Source organism: Vespa velutina, chromosome 8 (assembly GCF_912470025.1).
Source record: "Vespa velutina chromosome 8, iVesVel2.1, whole genome shotgun sequence".
NCBI lineage: Eukaryota > Metazoa > Arthropoda > Insecta > Hymenoptera > Vespidae > Vespa > Vespa velutina.
The window spans coordinates 2,353,321-2,358,320 of record NC_062195.1 but is presented as its reverse complement, the minus strand read 5'-3'; the positions used below and the strand labels follow the sequence as shown (position 1 = coordinate 2,358,320).

Here is a 5,000-nt window from a genome sequence, read left to right as displayed (position 1 = left end):
AAAGAAAAAAAAGAAATGTGTTTTCATCGCCGTTATCTTTCCTAAAAAAAAAAAAAGGAAAAGAAAAGAAAAAAAAAAGAAAAAAAAAAGAAAAGAAAAAAAGGATAAAAAAGGAAAAAAGGAAAGAAAAAATATCGACATCATGAGACTTTTACAATAAATTATTCTCAATTGTTCCCTCTCATAGATTTTTGCTTTTTCTTTTTTCTTTTTTCCTTTTTCCTTTTCTTTTTTCTACATACGTACGTACCGTGTAAAATCGATCATTAGTTTTCACGTTATTATTTCAAACGATATTACCAAAGCATGCGTGCGCGCGCGCGCGCGCGCGTGTTTAATTGCCATTCTCTTTACTCCGTGATTCCAGACGAAAATTGTTTATTTGAATTAGCTATTTGTACGTTCACAGTGAGGTAAGACGATATTACAATACCTACGGGAATTTTTTTTTTCTTTTTTTTATTCTCTCTTCATCCAACAAATAACTGATCATCGGTTAGATGAAACCTTTTGATTTCGTTTTGTAATTATGATATTGAAATACGAGCATAATTCGAAAAAAGAAAGAAGAGAAAATAGAAAGAATTGAATATCAAAAGAAAAACGAGAAATCTGAGATATGTAAGAGCGCAAATTCACGTACGTTAATATATCTTAATATATAATATAATATATCATAGTACGAAAAAAAAAAAAAAATATATATATATATATATATGTATACAATTTTTCTTTGAATAACGAATGAGTCACGAGACTGACGCATTGACGTTAATTTTCAATGCGTTTGCTTTTAATAATTCTCGATGTCAATATTTCTATCTGTAATATCAATCATTTTGTAAAAACATTTCAAACGTATTACGTTTGGCTTTATCGAAATTGATTTGGCGTGAGGGTAATGAGAAGATTAAGAGAAATAGAGAAAGAAATGTAAGTAACGAAAAACAAGAGGAAAAAAAAAGATAAGGCTACAATTTAATATAGACGGTAAGTATTACGGGAAGAAGAGGGGTTCTAATGATACCCTTAAAAACTTAACGCTCGTTACGATCCTGACACGCCAGAAGGCCAGGGAACGATCGAAACCGGAACGGCTGAGTCGCGACAGTGTTGTCGTCGGACGTGTCTGTTGGTGGTCGAGAGTTGGCGAATTAAATATCTACAAGAAAATAAAAGGGGCTATCCTTTCTCGTGTATCGTGGATCTCATTAAAAGTGAGTAAACCGTTCAGTACAACGCACGTTCCTACCAATACGATAATATCAACGTCTATTTTGATTATTTTTATTTCTTACATTTTTTTCTTTTCTTTTCCTTTTTTTTCTTCTTTTTCTTTCTTTCTTTCCTTTTCTATAAATCCAAAAAATCGATTCTCCTTGTCGATCGTATTTTCTCTTCTTTTCTTTTTTTTTTTTACTTTGAGAAATATCAAGAAATGGGCGTACTACCTTTTTACGCGAGTTTCACGTTCCCGTGTTTCAGTGTTTCGTTTAATCGCATCCACGAACGAAGAAGAAGAAGAAGAAGAAAAAGAAAAAGAAAAAAAAAAGAAATACGATTGAATTCTGTTCGACGTTTAAATAATTCGTGATATCTTTTCGTTAGATTAAATTTTGTTTTTTCTTTTTGTTTTGTTTTTTTTTTTTTTAATTGCCAAGTTCTCCTTTAACTCGTACGTATCGCAGTTAACCTCAAAATTATGAAGCAATGAATATATGTATATATATATATATATATATATGTATATATGCATGTATATATGTTGCGCGAGAGTGTAGGGACATCCAACGGGTGTTTCCCGAAATAGACATGATTCACAACAGAACCGTGGTGAATTGACAGCTCCTCTTCTTCTTCTATTTCTTCTTTTTCTTCTTCTTCTTCGTCTTCGTCTTCTCAAGTCCACGTTGAGTTGTTACGCTTCGTTGGATCGCGCCATCCGATTATAAAATGTTTATTTTTGTTCACTGACGGTTTTTTTTTCTTTCTTCTTCTTCTTCTTCTTCTTCTTCTTCTTCTTCTTCTTCTTCTTCTTTACGTGATATTGACGTATGACAGTGAACTATTTAATTCTGAGAATTGAATGTTAACGTGATTTGTTGTGCTTATGTGAGTTGCATATTTTTCCTTGGAAGTTTTCTTTTTTCTTTACCTTTTATATATATATATATATATATATATATATATATATATATGTTTTATCTTTGAGTATATATATATATATATATATGAGTATATGTGAGTGAATATTGGATATAGCAAATAAGGTAGGAAGTTAAGATTCTGATTAAGAGTTTTAAATATTGAGTACATTAATAGAATCTTTGTATATAATGAAAACATTTTAAATATTGAATTTCTTCTCTTATTATTGAATATAATTCATTGTCAGTATTAGAATCTTAGTATTTTTTTTTTTTTTTTTTTTGTATAATTCTTTTCTATTTACAGTAAACAAATATGTAAGATCAAAATATTACATGATCAGATAAAGAATCTAGCTATAAGCTATAGAAAAATATCTATGTAAAAAAGTGCATACATATATCAATCAAATAATAAAGAAAATATCAAAATGATAAGACTATTGATTCTATTAAAGAATTTTCTAATATTATTTCAATAGTGACAAATATCTCATATCATTTTTCTTTATTTTATCAAGTCTAATGGATTGTATTTAATAGAAAATAAATATATAGATTGAGGGATAAAGTAATACGTAGTAGAAAATATTTAGTCGTATATAGTAAGACAGTTATAATTTAATTCACATATGCTTTAGTTTTCATAAAATCTTTTAGCATGTGTCAATTATCCTTTTTTTCTTTCTCCCTTCTTCTCTACGCCCCTTTCTCTCTCTCTCTCTCTCTCTCTCTTTTTTATTCTTTTTTTTCTCTCCAAAGTATACTTTCCAAACTTCCTGAAATAACGGAAAGATAAAAGAAGGTAACAACATTATTGCATAAATTTGTAGAGTTTCGTACAGACGACGTAAAGTCTAAGTTCCGGTCTAAGTCTTATAAATAGAAAGCTATAATATAGTCGTGTATATATAATACGTATCTCTATTTAAGTGTGGATCACTTATACATATACATATATATCATACGTTTTAAAAAGAAAATGGTAATAAGAGCATTGCACACGTGAGAGTGAACGAGTGAACGAGCATCCTACGTTTTATCGCATGTACGTACATATGTATATATGTATGTATGTATGTATATATGTATGAATGTATGTATGTATGTATGTATGAATGTATGGATGTATGTATGTATGTATGTATGAATGTATGTATGTATGTATGTATGTATGTATGTATGTATATATATATATGTATGAATGTATGGATGTATGTATGTATGTATGAATGTATGTATGTATGTATGTATGTATGTATGTATGTATGTATGTATGTATGTATGTATGTATGAATGTATGTAGTACACAATCCACCCACATATGTATGGGTTTGCTTATACGCAAGCATAGAAACGTGTAATTAGATCCACACGGACGTACACTTATTATAATTTAAATGTTTGCTGCGTGAGCTTTCTGCGAAAGTTATAACGTAGCTACAAAGAGTAGTAGTTTGAACGTGGTTCTTAAAAGCTTTTGAGCTCACTGCCAACTATGATGCATAATCGTGCGATCTGATATCATCGCAGACGAAAGATTTATTCTCGAGATACGCTACGTTTACATTCCGAGGACGGAATGAGATTAAACTGCGATTACAAAGACGACTACGAGACTTTTGAGAGAGAAAAATTCTTTCGTGCATCGAATAGATCATAATTCGTTAACATATTTATCTTACCGATTGTCTCATCAAATTAAAATCACGCTTCTGTGTTTAGTCTTATTGGGGGAATAAAAAGAGAGAGAGAGAGAGAGAGAGAGAGAGAGAGAAAAGAAATAAAAGACAAATAGAACGCAAAGAACGAAAAATTAAAACAGAAATAAAGGAACACTTTAGAGCAAATATTTTATAGTATTTTATATACAAATAAACACAATACCGTATTATAGTATACAATTTTATCTACTAATGTATTATTGAATTGGTAGATAAATAATGTCGGAATTTGGAATATTTTATATGTAAATAAATATCACTGTGGTATAATGTAGAATAATTTAGTATAATATTGGTTTGATAAAAATTCTATGTACTATTATATTATTACAATGTTATATTAGTTATATTAAAATTATATTAGTACTAGTATATTATTATAGAATAATGTTGTATTGGTTTGATAAATATATATATATATATATATATATATATATATATATATATATATATATATATATATATATATAATATCGGAATTTGCAATATTTTATTTGTAAATAAACAATAATGTACTATATTAAGGAATAATATAATAAATTGGTTTGAAATTTGCAATAATTTATATATAAATAAATAACAATGAAATATATAATATCATAGAGTAGTATTGGCATGGATAATAATAAGTAATTTTGAAGAAAAATTGTTCAATGAATTATTACTTAATATTCAATGTCATTTATTTAGATAAAAAATGTTTTAGAATGAAAATTTCGACATTACTCATTGATCAAATATAATAGGATATTTTGTTCTTAAACTCTCTTTGATAATCAGTCAGTTAAATAGATTCATGCTATTTATATTTATGTCGTTTCTTATTTATTATGGTAATCCATATACGTCGATCTTTGAACCTCGTATATCGACGACAAAACAAAAAAAAAAGAAAAAGTTACATCGAACTCGAGATACTTTATCGTTTCTATTAATGAAGATCGTATAGTAACGCGCAATAACGTTGCATTGACGACTTTCTTCTTTTACCTATAACGTTATTACAAAAAAAAAAAAAAAAAAAAAAAAAAAAAAAAGAAAAATAAAGTCAAGGTTTTAGAAATTAAGAATATTTAATGTGACCAATGAAAGCCGTAATTTAATGATACTGTATATATATATATATAAA

At 27.8% G+C, this 5,000-nt stretch overlaps 1 protein-coding gene across 6 annotated transcripts in view; it reads left to right on the top strand.

Moving 5' to 3' along the window:
• The window catches only part of LOC124951355 (talin-1), a 31,913-nt gene that overhangs the window by 6,710 nt on the left and 20,203 nt on the right, over positions 1-5,000 (top strand). For 3 of the 6 annotated variants that reach the window (XM_047499638.1, XM_047499634.1, XM_047499639.1), the window contains exon 1: positions 1,063-1,217. The exons of 1 other annotated variant lie outside the window; for it this stretch is intronic. The gene's annotated coding sequence lies outside the window, so the exon portion shown is untranslated. Of the gene's footprint in view, positions 1-1,062; positions 1,218-1,541; positions 1,676-2,023; positions 2,113-5,000 lie in introns of those variants that run through there. 2 more of the 6 variants (XM_047499635.1, XM_047499636.1) reach the window with 2 other exon arrangements.